General features: G+C 39.7%; 1 protein-coding gene and 1 non-coding gene across 5 annotated transcripts in view; both read right to left on the bottom strand.

The window, feature by feature from the left end:
• Positions 1-17,849, bottom strand: part of RAB27A (RAB27A, member RAS oncogene family) — a 71,872-nt gene that overhangs the window by 43,082 nt on the left and 10,941 nt on the right. For 3 of the 4 annotated variants that reach the window (XM_063089885.1, XM_063089884.1, XM_063089883.1), the window contains exon 2: positions 9,651-9,771. The exons of the other annotated variant lie outside the window; for it this stretch is intronic. The gene's annotated coding sequence lies outside the window, so the exon portion shown is untranslated. The remainder of the gene's footprint in view (positions 1-9,650; positions 9,772-17,849) is intronic. 4 annotated transcript variants of the gene reach the window in all.
• Positions 4,897-5,030, bottom strand: LOC134374431 (small nucleolar RNA SNORA48). Its single transcript, XR_010023277.1, has one exon. It is a non-coding gene; the product is annotated as a small nucleolar RNA SNORA48 (small nucleolar RNA).

The following is a 17,849-nucleotide window of genomic DNA, read 5'->3' as shown; positions in this document are numbered from 1 at the left end:
TGAGAGTCTGAAATGAGGATACACCAACTTTTAAATCTATGAACACTTTATCTGAAAGACGATTTGCCACAATGAGGGTGTTAAGGAAATAAAGGAATTATACTCTCAGAGATATCAGAAAAAGATACATGGGTCTTGGAAAATAATTACTCAAAATATACATGGAAGGAATAAAATTGAAGGCTGTTTTTCTTAGAGAACATCATTTGTCAGGTTTATTAGATCAAGAATTTGAAGATTTATATAATCAGATACAGGTAGTCCTTTCTTTGCACAGTTCCAACATGCATGAATATCCGTTACCAGAGTTTAAATACTATCAGTCCCTAACAACATGGTTAAAATTTCAGTTACCGCAGTATTAACTGAAAATAGTTGCATAAACTTTGCCTCTAGCTCTTTAGTCCGCAGATCATTACACAGATAAAAGATGTGCATCATGATCAGTGACCAATCACATCTCTTCTTTCCAAGTCTGTTGGTCACTGAGCATCTTTGTTATTCAGTTCACACACACATAGCAAAGCACAAAGTGCATCACTGTGCTGTCTCCTTGTCTCCCAGATATTAAACTCATGTGACAGTGTACAAAAGTGGATAATCAAAACTGGTCAACAAAAATGACAGGGGAGCAAAGAAACAAAAAGTGATAATGCTGGAAATGAAACTGGACGTGATTAGAAGAGGTGAAAATGTGACAGCAAAGCAATGATAGGTCAAGACGTAGGCAGGTATGAAGCTACAGTACGAACCATACTGAGAAACTCTGATGAATATAAAGAACAAGGTAAAGTTGCTTTGGCATTTTTTAGTTTAAACTGCACTAGGAACAGAAAGCCGCCTGTGGTTGAAATAAAGTGTTTACTTCTGCTTTCAAGAAGACTAATCAAAAACAAATCATAGTTTGGCTACCATTCAAGCCAAAACATTCACGTTAGTTGCTTTGTTGAAAGAAAATGGTAATTACAAGGAGACAAAAAGAACTAGTAAAGGCTGGTTTCATAGATTCAGAAGGTATCTGGTGAAGTTTGCAAGCTCATATAAGGATGCTATCATGAACATGAAATTCATACACGGTTTCCAAGAATTACTGGCAGTCCTTGATTTGCATGGTAGTGCAACACTACCATGCAAAAAGCTTTGCTGGATTTGGATGGAATGTTATAGAAGACATAGCTGACTATAGGAATGTTGTCACTGCTGCAGTTCAAAAGGCAGTTCTAGATATGCAGCCAGAGGACCTTAGTGAATTAGAACCTATAGGCATAAATGAGGAAAGTGATTGTAATGTGAAGGATGAAAATGTCTCAGAGGAAGTGATACCAACAAAAAATTCACATTAAGGGAACTCTAAGAGATATTTGATGACATTGAACATGCAAAGGATAAAATTTTGGATCCAAACTTAGGAGTATGACAGTTAGCCAAGGCATAGAAAAGATGCTTGCTCCTTTTGATCAGTTATATGATGAGAAGGCCAGCGCTGTTGAAACTACTCTATATAAATTATTTATAAAGAAATAAAACACTATAATTTTCAAACAACTGTTTTCAAATTTTACAAAAGAAGATATACAGATGACACATAAGCATATGACATGATGCTCAATATCATATGACATTAGGGAGCTGCAAATTAAAACAACAATGAAATATTACCTATTAGAATGATAAAATCCAAAGCACTGACAACATCAAATGCTGGCAAGGATGTTTAACAACAGGAGCTCTCATTCATTGCTAGCGGGAATGCAAAATGGTACAGCCACTTTGGAAGACTGTTTGGCAGTTTCTTACAAAACTAAACTTACTCTTACCATACAAGCCAGTAATCACACTCCTTGATGTTTAACCCAAATGAGGTGAGGACAAACGTGTGTTCACACAAAAACCTGCCCATGGACATTTATAGCAGCTTTATTCATAATTGTCAAAAGTTGGAAGTAACAAGATGTCCTTCAGTAGGTTAATAAATAAACTGTGGTACATTCAGACAATATTCAGACAATGGGATATTATTCAGATCTAAAAAGAAATGAGCTATCAAGCCATGAAACTACATGGAGGAATCTTAAATGCATATTACTAAGTGTAAGAAGCCCATCTGAAAAGGCTATATACTGTAAGATTCCAACTATGTGACATTCTGGAAAAGGTAAAACTACGGACAGAGTAACAGTGGTTATCAAGGGTTGCGGGGAGGAAGAGATAAATAGGCAGAGAACAGAGGATTTTTAGGGCAGTGAACCTATTCTGCTGATACTATAATAGTGGATAGATGTCATTATACATTTGTCAAAATAGTGGACAGATGTCACTACACATTTGTTATACAACACCAAGAGTGAACCCTAACATAAACTATGGACTTTGGGTGATAATGATGGGTCAATGTAGGTTCATCAATTGTAACAAATGTACGTTCTATAGGTCAAATGAGTCCCCCAAAAATTCACATCTTGGAAACTTCATTCCCTTTGTATCAGTATTAAGAGGGTGGGAAATCCAATTCTGATATTCGAAGGTGGGGCCTTTGAGAGATTGGATTGTGAGGACTGTGCCCTCGTGAATGGATTAATCCATTCATGTAGTAATAAGTGTGGGCTGTGGCTTGATAAGGAACACATGAGAGAGCTTTTGCCATTTTTGCCATGTGATTGCCTACATCACCACAGAACCCTGCAGAGAGTCACCACCAAGTGAAAGGCCCTCACCAAATATGTTCCCTGAACCCTGGGCTTCTCAGCCTCCAAAACCATAAGAAATAAATACCTTTATAAATTACCCAGTTTCAGGTATTCTGTTATAAGCAACAGAAATGGACCAGCTAATACAGTATCACTCTGGTATGGTGGTATGAGGTGTTGATAGTGGGGGAGGCTGTGCATAGCGGGGTGCGAGGGAAGAGGTACGTGAGAACTCTCCACACTTTCAATATTACTGTGAACCTAAACTGCTCTAAAATATAAAGTCTATCAAAAGAAATGAAATCTTTTTTTAAAGTTTTCAATAAATAATTTCTCTAAAGAAAGATCTACGTTTTTCAACTTATGAATTGGTACTTTATATTTTTGTCAGTACTGTAAGTGATATCGTAAATTTACATCTTTTATTTGTTACTTTGCCACACTGATTCTAAGAATTTGTTATACATATTAGGTAAAAATAAATTTTGTCTCTTCTTTTCTAATTTTTATACCTTTTATTTATATTTCCTGTCTTACTGTGCTAGTTAAAACCTCCAAAAAAAAAAGTGAACAGACATGGTGATACAGGCAGTGTTGTCTTGATTCCAATGTTTCACTGTTAAGAATAACATTCACTGTAGGCTTTTTCTACACATATTGAGGAGATGATGTGATTTTTCTCCTTCAGTCTGTTAATCTACCAGTTTTTACATTTGTTCTCCTTTTGATATATATCTTTCCTTTCTTCTAGTTTTCTTCTCTCATTTTCCTGGCTTCTGCTATTGATTTATACTTTCTACCCAGGATTTCTCTTCCCAAGTCATTGTTTCCTCCTTGTACATTCTCCATGGAGTAGAAGATGGAGGAAGTAGTTCTCAGAGTAATTAACAAGTATTTCAGTGTCTAAAAAATGAAATACCTAATAAGTGCCAGGTTCTTGAGGTGCTCTCACCCAAAACCAGTCTTCAAATGTACCACATTGCATTTACATAGGTTGCTCTTGTCTTGGGCTAAAAATAAAGGTTAATTGAGATGCAGTCACTTAGAGGCAGAAGTAATTATTACAGAAAGTTTTCAACTAAGAGGGTGTTTCGCCCTTCAAAGAAACATCAAAAGTTCATTAGCTATCTTTTGAGTTTTCTTTTCAATACTATATTTGACTTTAAGCACTAGGGCTTGAGATCCTCCATTATAACACCTAGAAATTAGATTTCAAAAATGGCAAGCATATAAGAGAGATAGGAATGATGCTATGTCTTTTGTAATTCAACACTATCTGTTAAAGGGGCGAGGCCATGTCTCAAAACCACATCTTAATTTTTTTTTTCCTTATGTTTGGTGACTGGCCAATACAGGGATTGAACCCTGAGAACTTGGTGTTATCAGCACCATGCTTTAACCAACTGAGCTAATTGGCCAGCACCTTAATTTTAAAAATTAAAGAAGTTGGTGCCAAATTTCTAAACTCTGGCTATTAATTTAGGACCTACTTTAAAAAAAAAAAATTGCCAAGTTTTTTTCATTAGCCTATAGTATATAATTATCTTAAAGTCTGTATTTCATTTAACTCTATGAAATGCATCTATTGAACAAAGAGTTAGAATAGGCATGATCTAAAAATGAAAAGGGGCACTTACGCAAAACAAGTAGAAATCAGCAAACGACTCCATAACAAAGTTCTAGAATCTTTAGTCCTAAGAAAAGCACATTAAACAGGACAAGAGAATACAACAATGTAGTCCATCCCTGACTCCAAAGAGCCCCCAACTACTACCAGCAGTAAATTTTCTAAAAACAGTAAATCCTCGTTTTGCGAGTTCTACAAACACTTCATCACTCTCAGTACTTAAACGCTTTTCAGAACTCTAAAAACTAGACTAGATGGAAATCTGATATTTTAACAGAACTTAACTTGTTCTGGAGAAAAACAAACTTGGCTACCAAAATTATAAAGCATAGGATGATGTGGGAAAGGGTTTTACTGTCTATGACACACACATGAGTATTCCCAAGAAATATATATGCAAAGTCCTTCAAATATAACAGATATTAAATGCAGAACACATACATACCGATCCAAAAGCTGTTAATAATTTTAAATGAAGTTTGATACGTGAATTGGCCTCTGCTGACAACCTAAAGATATACCAGCAAAGCTTGAAGCCACTGAGGCAGAAGAGCCTGTTTTTTTTTTCATCCAGCAATCCACGTGTCTGTCCAACGCATGAACCAGACATGGACACAGACCAAAACTCAAGCTGGGATCAACAAGGGGTTGCTTTGTCCCTGCTGATATGAGATGGGCACCACCAACCAGATGCCATTCAACCCACATCAGGGACAGGAGAGCCTGGTCTGAGTGGTTGAAATTCAGGCAGCAGCTTAGGAGCACATCATCAAACATCTAACAAACAGGCAATGAGGACATGCCACATACTTGTCACTACATTAAGCACCAAGAATGTGGCTCTAGAACAGCAACAGCCTGATAGATAAGCTGTAAATGAAAAGGAACAATGAAAATGCAGTGAAACAAGAACTGTAACAGAAGTAAGCACAAAACGCTGGGGAAGCAGACAAGCTGGGGGATGGGGCCAGAAGGAGGAGGAGAAGCCCTCTATGCCTGGGCAGAAATCAGAAAAGCTTTAGTAGGGCATCTGAGCCAAGGACTAAATTCAAAATGTGAATGTCCATACCAGCCAGCCACCAAAAAAAAAAAAGAGCATCCAGGCACACCAAGGGACAAGTGACAAATGTGAGTGGACGAAAACTATACAGTGCACAGGATAATGTGGAGAAGAAAGACTTTCCCTCATATGTTAGTCAAGTTAGCATTGTCCTTTAAAGATAACAAAAGCTATAAACAAAATGATCATTGATGCCAATCCAAAAGGTGTAACTGATTTTTGATGAAATTTGGTAAGGGATGCCTGATATTCAAAGTACAAAAAAATAGACCAGGTTTAAAGCCATGGAGATGGAGCACATGTGTTGGGCTGAACAGGGGTGGGTTGCACTGCAAAGGTGTAAGAAGCTAAAGGCGGTCACTTGTGGTGCATCGAGGGGACTTCAGCAGATGGACATGACTAAAGGGGTGCACGGAGATGGGGGAGGGTGTGCCCAGAACAGAGGCTGAAAAGATGGGAGAGGGCTTGGGACCTAAGCCTGAAAGGACTCTGAGATGGCATTAAAACATTTGTGTGTGGGCCGAGCCCGTGGCGCACTCGGGAGAGTGCGGCGCTGGGAGCGCAGTGACGCTCCCACCGCGGGTTCGGATCCTATGTAGGAATGGCCGGTGCACTCACTGGCTGAGTACCAGCCATGAAAAAGACAAAAAAAAAAAAATTGTGTGTTTTCCTCTGGGCGATGGAAAGGCACCACAGGCTCTCACGTAGAAGAGGAATATGAGACTTTGCCTAAGAAAGATCTGTCTGGCAGCCATGAGACATCAGGAAGCTATAGCATTATGGACTGAATGTTTGTGTCTCCCCAAAATCAATAAGTTGAAATCTAACCCTCAATATGAGGGTTTAGAGGTGGAGATTTGGGGAGGTAATTACGTCGTGAGGGTGGAACCATCATGAACTGAATTGCGCCCTTATAAGAAGAGGCCAGAGAGCTATATTTCTACCATGCGAGGATACCATGAGAAGTCAGGAATCTGCAACCTAGAAGAGGGCCCTCACCAGAACCCACCCATGCTGGCACCCTGATCTCAGACCTTCAAGTCTCTAGAACTGTGAGAAGTAAATGTCTGTTGTTTATAAGCCATCCAGTCTATAGTATATTGTTATAGTAGTTCAAACTAAGACATATGGGGAGAGATGGTGAGGGTCTGAATTGTGTCAGTGACAGTAGGGATAAAAAGTAAGAGATTAAGATACACTTAAGAGGTAGAAATCAATATAACTTCTTAACTGACTAGTATAGATGTTAAAGATAATCAAAACTTTTAGTTTGGTAACTGAGTAAATGGTACTGTCATTAACCGAGATGGGAAAAGATGGTTTAAGAAGATGATGATTATTATAACTAACACTGAGCACTTTTCTAAACACTTTAAAGTACTATCACATTTAGTCCTCACAACAACTCTGTAAGGCTCCTAAGGTACGGATACCAATACACATCAGAAAACTGATACACAGAAAGGTTAAGAAACTTGCCCAAGGTCATACAGCCAGTAAATGGCAGAACCAAGATTTGAATGCAGGCACACTCTCAACTATTACATACTCTATGGGACATAACCAATTAAATGTCCCTCATGTCTGAGAGACATCTAGGAACTTGTGTTTGGTATTTGGAAAACAAAACTAGAGCTCAAAAGAAGAATAAGGGTATGAATTTTAGAGTCATCAACATGGTTGTATTTTGTGAGGCCATGAGCCCCATGAGATGGACATCAGAGTGAAGAAAGATCCCAGAAGGAAACCAGGAAGGAGAGTTTGCAAGCAGTGCTAGTCCACAGGCTGGGTTGGCCACCAAAGCACAGAGGTGAAAGCTCAAAGCAGTCTGGACTTTCTCCTTGTGAAAACATGGAATCCCTTCACTATTTGCGTCTGATGAATCCAGTTAAAGGACAGCCACAGATCCCTGCCCAGATTACTTCAGCAAGAAGGGAAGCCTGATAGAGTATGAAATGGTGAAGGCAAGAAAAAACAAACAAAAAATTGGTATTCTCAGCTCTCAGAAGGATGATCTGTATCCATGTCAGAGAAGCAGCAGCAGTGTGAGGTCCTCTCTCAAGTAGCTCCTCACCTCATTCATCACCCGCTGCCTGCCAGCCCCAGTCTCTGCCAGGACCTCTGCTCTGCCCACCCAGCAGGGCCCCAGCCATGCGGCAGCAACGCCAGGGGCATCGAAGAAAGCATCTTCTGGCAAAAACGGTGCAAATAAATAATGGCCCCCGCGATAATCAGCTTTTGTTTTTAATGGGCTTCATATGACTCACCAACTACCACGTATGCTATACCCCAGGCTCTGGCTCTAAATTAACAAGGTTCAGAGGGAGGAAGAAGGAAAGAAGCAAAAGATGGGCAGATAGCCCAGGAAGCTTTAATCCTAAGAGAAAACAGAAACAAGGGTGGCAGGGGAGCACTGGTGACCATTTCCTCTTTGAGCACTCAGACACGGAGGGTCTGGAGAGGGCAGAAGCTGAAACAGCAGCAGAGCAAGGCAGCCCGCAGCTCCCCTGGAACCTGCTAATGTGATCAGGCCTGGTTGCCATGGTGCCATCGTGGGCTGCAAGGTTTCATCAGCCTGTTCTTTCCCTTTCTGCCACAGTTCCTGTCTTGTGGGCATCAGCAGCAAGAAAGAAGAAAAAAATGTTTGTACACTAATGGCTGCAGAGTCACTGAACACTATGTGCAGAAGGGACAAGGAGAAGGTGGTAGAGACAGAGAAAACAAACAAGATGGGAATAAACACCTTTAGAATATATTAAATACAACCTGGATGTATGAATGAGATCCCATCATAAACACTCCTCTCCAAGACTTTTTTTTTTTTGGTATTTATAAACCAAGAATCTTGACAGAGATCATCAGCTTTTACTCAAGGCTCTTTCCTACAATGACTTCTGATAATGGGGCTCTGGGTTCACTCCTACATGAAAAGCATGAGCTTGTGCAAAGAAAATACACACTCACGAAGTTAGATCCATGTATTTGACTAAACCGTGGGTTCATGAGCAGAAACCATGTCTTATTCGTCTTCCCACACTCAACATCCAGCACAGTCCAGGTGCTGGGTTTAACAAACGTTTATTGCAAGCATTTGGAGGCAAATCTTTAAAATGTGATATTATGAAATGTTTAAGACATATCTGGTACAGATTGAATTGTTTTCTCTCCAAATTCACATGTTGAAATCTTAACTCCCAGTACCTCAGAATGTACCTTTTTTGGAGATAGGAACTTTAGACAGGTGATCAAGTTAAAAAGAGGTCACAGGGGCTGGGAGGACCCATGATCCAATATGATTGGTGTCCTTATGAGAAGAGGAAATTTGGACACAGACATGCACAGAGGGAAGATGACATAAAGAGACACAAGGAGAAAATGGCCATCACCAAGCCAAGGAGACAGGCCTGGAACAGATTCTCCCTCACATCCCTCTGAAGGAACCAACCCTGCCTACACCTTGATCTTGGAGACAATAAATTTCTGTTGTTGAAGCCACCCAGTTTATGGTACTTTGTTACGGCAGCCCTAGAAAACTAATACAATATCCAAACGTAGAGAGAATTGTATAATAAAACCTCCCATCATATGCGTCTCCCAAGTCTTTCACTCCTGCATACTTCATGATGCACCTCTAAAATAGGGGACTGGCCGGTTAGCTCAGTTAGTTAGGGTATGGTACTGGTAACACTAAGGTCCAGGGTTTAATCCCTATACCGGCCAGTTGCCAAAAAAACAAAACAAACAAAAAAAATATACGGACCTTTCCTTACATATCCACAATACCCTATCAAACCTAACAAAATTAACAATAATTTGAAGGCAGGCTTAATTCAGAGAAAAAATATACCTTACACTAAAACACATACTTACATTCTTCCAATAAAGCTATTAATAATACTAAAAATGAAATTCCAATAAGCTTGAATTTTTGTAAATAAAATTCTCAGTGGATAGCAAGACTTTTAGAGTAATTCAATTCCTTAGTCAGTTCTCTTACTCAACATGTTATCTGAGAATAAAAACCTTGTTACTTTATTAAAGTACAGAAAAGAAAGGAAGAATGCAGGAAGTATTCACACCTACTCCCCGGTCGTTGAAAATGCACTTTCCAAACTAATCCCAAGAAATTTAGCAGACATTGTGAAGTCTTTGGTTAAAAAAAATAATACTATGTGAATGATATTTTATGCTAAAATGCACGTAGTTTGACATGTGAAAACTGACATGGCAGAGGTCAAAACCACTATAAGAAAAAATAATAAATGCGAAACCATACCTTAAGAGGGTAGAGAACCGTTCGTTGTGTTTTTCTAAAACTTTAGAGACCTGGAGTTGCCAACACTTCAACAAATGACAACTTCCAATCACATGTCCTCTTCAGGAAGTTTACTTTTTGTCTAATGTTAAGATAAAAAGAAATGTTAAAGTCAGAATGGCCTACTTATAAAAGTTTTTCAAAAGGATCTTTGAAAAGCAGTTCGCTCCATCAACTTTCAAAATCAGGCATCTCTGTAAAAACCCACAATCCAGCTAATGAGTCTCAGCTGTTCGTCATATGGCCCTGCAGACCAGTCAAGTGATTTTGCTCCTTTCAAGCTTACTAAGATCCAATTCGACTGGCCTCTCAGACAGAGGGTGGCTTTATTAACCACTTCCAGTGTTGGAAGACTAGTACTTCAACTCTTTCTTCCTCCCCTACCCCTGAATCAAAAAAAGAGGACATTTGTTTTCTTAAGAAACCATCTTGAAAAGCATCATATTCTCAACGCAAAGGTTATATTAATATTGTTTCTTTACAAATGCAGTGCCTGAACCAGACAAACAATTTGGGAGTTCAAATGGAAGGGCCAAGAGGGATAGGGCTGGATTACATGCTACACCTTGCTCCTCGCCTCCAGGCCCATAAGTAAAACTGTCTTCAGGGGGATACACCCAGCTGTCCCAAATTCAGCATGTCCTGCAACTCAGCTTACCGCCTTTGCTCTTCTTCCCAAACCTGCTTCACACCCACTTCTCTTCCTGTGTCTTGAGTAACACAATTCCCACACACACACTCCTACAAATCTGATGGTCCTCACTGACTCCTTCCCCTCCCACTTCCAATTGGCCACCAAGTCCTAAGGGTCTTTCCTCTTCTTGCCTTTATTGCAAGTTTTTATTATTTTTTGTCTGGATGGCTATAATAAACCATTTGGTTTTCTGATCCCCACCCTAGTCCCACCTCGGATCCATCCTCCACACGGCACCAAAGTGATCTTCCCAAAAGGCAAATGGAAGTCCATCAATCTCCTCTGTAAAACCTTTTAATTGCTCCCTACAACCTCTGCAATGAAATTTCTACTCCTTAGGCTTCTTCCTTCAGTATCACTCCAGGTGATTCCAATACACACTAAATTGTAAGAGCCACTGCTCTGCACCCTCCAAGTTTTGTTCACCAACAGACTTAGTTAGCCCTTTGGCTCCTTCTTCTACCAGCAGTGCTGAGTTAGACGCCCCTTCTCTGTGCTTCTCTGTGCTTACTATTTCTAGAACTGGTCACCCCTGTATGATAATTATCCAATTTATTTCTTGGTCTCTCTTGCCAGTTTGTGAATGTCTTGAAGGCAGGGATTGTGTCTTATTTATCTTTGATTCATTCATCCCACAATCACCTATTGAGCACTTATTACTCATTGGGTAAGACTCTGAGCATATATCTAATCAATCTATCCCTTGCCTCTAGGGGAAGCTACCTCTCATTTTAGCTCAACGTGTGACTGAAGACTCAATATGTCAAATCTACAAAATCCAACCACAAACCTCAAGAACTATGGACAACTAAAAAAGTCTGAACCTAACCAGTTTGACATCTCTCATGGTAAGTGAAATGGAATTTTTGTTTCATATGTGATGCTGACTGAGATGTATAGACATGGTTTATAAAGGGAGAAATGGTGACTGAAATTTTCATGAAAATTTATGTATTACTTTTTATTATCTCTCAACAATGTCTAGAATTTGGAGAATAATTTTGTAAGTAAATGTACCAAGAATTTTAAATACTAGATTAAAATTCATTCATGTTAGCTTATTTTAATTGCAATAGAAGTTGAGTAAAATTTTATTTTTGCACTTCTCAACATTCAGTGTGTATGAAAATCTCCTAAGTCTCTTTTAAAATGCTAATTCTTTTTTTTTTTTAATAAAATGCTAATTCTGATTCAATATGCCTATGTGGCGCGCAGGGTTCTGTATCTCTAACAAGCACTGGAGTGATGCCCTAGTAATACTGATGTTTCTAGTCCTAGAACTACACTTGGAACAGCAAGTAAAATTTAGACGATACTATTTTTCATGAAGTTGTTGGTCTTCCCTTCAAATCAACAAAAACTTTTTTGGATACCTTTGCATTGAAAAGCTTTCTAAAATGTCTTTCAAACTTTAGGATAAAGATGGCATACTAAATATGAACATGTAGTTCAGCTACCTCCCAAAATCTCACTAACATAATAATAAAGAGAGTTTCATTTCTTTTAGACATAAACTCACAAGGACAAAGATCAGGTGAGTGGAAGCAACAAAATGTTGGAAGCTAGAAAGTAGATGAACAAAAGGTAACTGGTTAGCAGCCCTGGGAAAGCTGACCCCTTATCTGCCAGTAGGGAAATCCAAGAAGCAACTCATCATAGACTCTCCAGAAAGTGTCAGGGATTCAGAGTTCCAAAATCTTTGGAAATTGGGAGATGGCAAATTTGGGGCTCCAAACAGACAGAATGGTGGAAGTCTGATTAAGAAGCAGCTCAGCACACCAAGAAAAGAAGAAAGGAACAAAAAACTTCAAAACAGAGAACAATGAAGAAAATGGCAATAATAAATCCTTACCTATCAATAATTACTTTCAATGAAAATGGATTAAGTTCTCTAATCAAAAAACATAGACTGACAGAATAGATTTAAAACCAAATCCAACTATTTACTGCACATAAGAGATTCACTTTAGATTTAAGGGCAAACATAAACTGAAAGTGGAAGGGTAGAAAAAGATATCCCATGCAAATGGAAACCAAAAGAGAGCAGTGGTGGCTGTACTTGTCAGAATAGACTGAGTCAAAAACAGTTACAAGAGACAAAAAGATACTTATATAGTGATAAGGGGATCCACACATCAAAAGGATATAACAATTGTAAATATATATGCACACAACATTGGATCTCCTAAATATATACACAGCAAATGTTAGACAAACTGAAGGGGAAAATAGTCAACAATACAATAATAGTAGGGGATTCCAATATGCTGATTTCAACAATGGATGGGTTATCCATACAGAAACTCAAGAAAGAAACTGTGGACTTGAACAACAGTATAGAGCAAATGGACCAAAGAGACATATGCAGAACATTCCATCCAACAACAACAGAATACACATTCTTCACAGGTTCACATGAAACATTCCCCAGGATAGATCACATCTTAGGTTACAAAACAAGTCTCAACAAATAAAAGAAGATTGAAATCATATTAAGTACCTTCTCTCACCACATTGATATGAAACTAAAACCAATAACAGGAGAAAAATTGGAAAATTCACAAATATGTGGAAATTAAGCAACACACTCCTGAACAACCAATGGGACAAAGAAAATCAAGAGGGAAATCAAAAAATATAAGACAAAGGAAAATGGAAGCACACATACCAAAACTTATGGGATGCAGCAAAAGCAATTTTAAGAGGAAAGTTTACAGCAATAAATGCCTACATTAAGAAAAAAGAAAGACCTCAAATAAACAACCTGACCTTATGCCTTAAGGAATAAGAACAGAAGAACAAACTAAGGCCAATATTAGAAGAAGGGAAAAATAGAGCTTAGAGAAGAAATAAATGATACAGAATGTAGAAAAACAATAGAAAAGATCACCAAAACTGAGATTGGTTTTTTGAAAAGATAAACAAAATAGACAAACCTTTAGCTAGACTAATAAAATAATTCCAATGGCATTTTTCACAGAAATAGAAAAAATAATCCTAAAATTCATGTGGAACCACAAAAGATCCCAAATAACCAAAGCAATTTTAAGAACAAAGCTGGAGGCATCACACTTCCTGATTTCAAATTGTATTTCAAAACTATAGTAATCAAAACAGTATAGTACTGGCATTAAAAACAGACACATAGACTAATGAATTAAAATAGAGAGCCCAGAAATAAACCCAAGCATACATTAAACTAATTTTCAATGAGGGGGCCAAAAATACACAACAGGGAAAGGATAGTCTCTTTAATAAATTGTGTTTGGAAAACTGGATATCCACTTGCACAAGAATGAAATTAGATTCTTACACCATATGCAAAAATCAACTGGAGGTGGGGAGAATTGATGGACAAATGGGTACAAAACTATGCTATCTACCCTAAGTGAATCATTGTAGAGTATATGCATGTATTGAAACAACACACTGTACCCCACAAATATATACAAGTAAATGATAAAATTAAAAAATTTTAAAACATGGACTCCCCAAATGCAGGCATATGCGTAGGTGGTTAACATGGTCTTCTCAGGAGATTCTTCTCTGCCCAAGAGGGAAGACCAAAAGATAAAAATAAATTCATGACATATCAATCTAACTAAAATTATAATGTAACTATTTGGAGAGAAGGAAGGGGTGGAAATGAGCTCAATTTTCTTATTCCATAATAAAGTGTCAATAGATAATGCCTAAAACTGGAAAATCGCCCATAGAAGTATTAGTACATCATTTAGAGACTAGGTATGTAACTACCGGCAAAGTCAGCTAACTGCGAGAGTTGAGCAGTTGACTCAGGAGCAGGAAATGGGCTGTGCGGGGGATTAGGGAGTCTGCTGGTTTTGTGTAACAGGCCATGTAGAATTATGTCCATGTTAAAACTTTGTCCTTGATAAAATTTTTTAAATTAATTAATACAAAATAAAATGTAATCCCCATGCTTTTTTTTTCTTGGATGATTCAGGACATCACAATAAGTGTCACTAACTGGCCATGCTATGACCTCCACTGAAGCAGGATGTTGGGGACCTGGGCTCAGTTTTACCACTCACTGGCTGTGTGACCTTGAGCAAGTTACTTAACTTCTCTGCTTCAGTTGCCTCATCTGTGGAACAGAAATAATAATAGGATTATTTTGTAAGGATTGAATTAAGTAACACTTATAAAGTGCCGAAAATCATGTTTGGCACATAGGAATGTTCAATAATAGCTTTTCTTCTTAAGGTATGTTTGCCCCTGTAATAAATGGCTCCCAACCACTGTATTGATTTCGTGCCTTTTATTAGTTTCTTTTTCATCGTCCCTGCCCCCACCTTTGCTGTCAGTCAGGCAGCTGTCCCTCACCACAGTAATCAGTGTGCCTACCTAGAACAATCCTTCCCAGAAACTAAACAACAAAACTTATTAAAACTATATAAAATAGAGAAAATGAGCACTAAGAAATGTTCTGAATGTCCCTCTGTGAGGCAGGTTGGCAAATTTCAGTATATTAACTGTCTGAGTGCTTACAACCCTTTGGGCTAACTTCCTTATTATCAACTGTGGGTCAGCAGGCTGGGTGACACCCCTGGTGACCAACCATCTCAGTCTCCTAGGGACTGGCACTGAAATTCCTGCATCCTTGGAAACCTTAAATCAGCACTGGGAAGATTACTTAGTACTTTTGCACCTGTTTCATCATCTGTAAAAGGAAGGATAATATCTACTTTAAAAGGCTATTGAAGATTAAATGAGAGAACTCCTGACACATGGTAGCTGTAGCTACTGGACTCAGTTGTACATTGTTATTATCAACTCCAATGTCAGGTGGCAAAAGAAAGTATTCATAAACATAACCTGTAATTTGCTTTATCTACCATGGGTCCCCAGAAGCTGAAATGTTTGCTTTCGTGAATTTTTTTCCACCTTTGTCCTACACAATTTGTTTCAGGGACTAAGAAACATTTTAAGTCTGGTGAGTTGGCTCAGTGGGTTAGAGCATGGTGTTATAACACCAAGGTCAAAGGGTCTGGATCCTCATACTAGCCAGCCACCAAAAATTTTTTTTTAATTTATCAGTTGAATATTGCTGATTCTTTACTGGACAAAGGTGTGGCAGTTTTCCACCATCTTTTCATACACATGTCTTTTTCACATTGTGGGAGCCCTGGAGGATTTATGCCAGTAGCTGCTTCTAAACTTGCGGACAGAAATCGGCATGCTACCTCACAAAGAAGGACATCAGGCATCAGATCTGAAATTCATTTTTGATTTGCATCTCACTTTTTTTCTTTGTAATGGCACCAAATCATTCAATCTTCTAATGGATTGCCAAATCATTCCCTAAATATGTCCATTCTATCCTTGAAAAATAAGGGCTCTTATCACCAAACAGATAAAATACTATTTCTGATCCCAAAAGCTGAGGCAACTCAGCACTCCATAGATATTAATTGCAGTCTGGAGGAAGTTGCTCACATCTGTGCAGCCCACAAACACAGGACAAACTTACTTTAAGAAAGTTACCAGGAACTTCTGGTCAAGATGGCAGAATAGACAGTCCCCAGCATCCCTCTCTCCCATAAATCAACAAATTTACAACTATAAAAAAGCAACAACAGCCCAGCTGGGGCCGCTAGAGCTCAGGGGAAGAGGAGGAGAGACCTACAGAGTGCATGAATGCAGGAGAAGCCATGATGAGAGAAAGAAAAAACCATTCTGACTGTTTCAAATCCCAGCCACATCCAGGCAGGAGGCTGCTGAGCTCAGGGAGCAGGAGCTGGCAAAAGCCACAGCTGTGCCCTTTAGATGAAGTTGCTTGGAGGCAGAAGGGGAGAAGAGGGACTTGGTGGCCCCCAGGCCAGCAATACCACTAATAGGGTTCCCATGGACCCACACAGGAGCAAGGGGCCACAACAACTGAGAAAAAGGAGCCGCTCAGAGGGCAGTGAGTTATTGCAAGGGACCAGAGCACGGTCCAACCCAACCCATAGGAAGTGTTTGGAGCACAGACAGTAGGGGAGATGGGCCCACCAGCAGAACACTGTGGCACAGCAAGGACAGCAGATCCGCCCCCCAATCAGTGTAGGACCACTCAGAGTATACTGCTCAGGAATATAGAATTGCAGGGGTGCAGTTTGATGAAAAGACTCAGGCCCAGACCAGAGTTTCTACACAACCCAGGTGCACCAGATCTCACTAGACCCAGAAGTACCTATAAAGTCAGCCATTAAAACCTGAGCTGCACAAAAAGCCTTCCCCAGGGAATCAGCAGCAAAACAACAATTTAGCTCAACCACAGAGCTCAAGTACTGGTCACCACAGGAAGTTCCCCCATTTTAGAAATAAGTAAAGGATAACAAATTAGTTTCAGTGCAGAGTTTAAGTGGTAGGAACAGCAAATAATCCAACACAGAACTAAAAGAAAAAACAAAATACCCACAACCAGAGACAAAGTTTGATATTAACTAGTAAAGGTCTCATTTCACCAAAGAACACCAATAACACCTAAAAGGACTGGAAGTCCCCTGGGCTACCAAGCCAGGAATGGGGGAAGGGCCAGGGGCCTCAGTTATGCCCCCTGACACCCACAACCAGTCCTAAGGGTGGGGGCCTCAGACCGTGGCCACACACCCCCAACATGCACAACCAGTGCAGTGCCAACCACCAAGCCGCCACAGGAAGCACCCCAGACTCTCCAGAGCTGGGGCGGTGGAGGGCCAAGGGCCTTGGGCACGCCCCCCCAACATGTGCAACCAGCCCAGCAACAACCACCCTGCTGCAGCAAGAAGGGCCCGAGGTTCCCAAGCTGGGGTGGTGGGGGGCTAGGGCTTTTGCATACCCCCCTGACATATGCACCCAGCCCAGCAATGACCAAGACACCTCTGGAAGCCCCCTGGTCTCCCCTGTGGGAATGAAGGGGGTGCCACAGGCCTCAATCCCACCCCTCCTCCTTCCTCCTTCTTCCATCCCATTTCCTTCCCCTTTCCCCTCTCCCCCTCCCTTCCAACTGCTCCACAACATCGTAGAATGTAAAAAATAATAATATTGATTAAAAAAAAATAAATCTAGGCAAAAAAAAAAAAGTTACCAAATTTGGGGTAGGTAACAGAAAGGATCACAAGTTACTCAAAGCCAAAACATGGCCTGGGAACCCCCCGAAAGGCAGCAGAGAGAGCAGAATGAGCCAGGCATATGGGACTTCTCTAAAAGGGTCCCAAGCTCCTTCTTCTCATACTCTTATTTCTTCTGCCAACATCCCCACCCAGTGTCCAAAGCCTGTGAGCACAAAACACAAGAGAACCACAGAACCTCAGCAAAGCCTTGAGGGCCATGTGGTCTAACCAATTAGGGAAAGAGTAAATGGATCCAGTAAGAGTTGTATTATCTTTTAATTCTATTTTTCCACAAATCTTTTGTACCCTCATGTATTATATATACACACACATACATATGGGATTAAATGTGGTTCTTTATGAAATTAGATT

This window comes from Cynocephalus volans, chromosome 3 (assembly GCF_027409185.1).
Source record: "Cynocephalus volans isolate mCynVol1 chromosome 3, mCynVol1.pri, whole genome shotgun sequence".
Classification (NCBI taxonomy): Eukaryota; Metazoa; Chordata; class Mammalia; order Dermoptera; family Cynocephalidae; genus Cynocephalus; species Cynocephalus volans.
The sequence above is the reverse complement of the archived record's forward strand: the minus strand, read 5'-3'. Positions and strand labels throughout refer to the sequence as shown.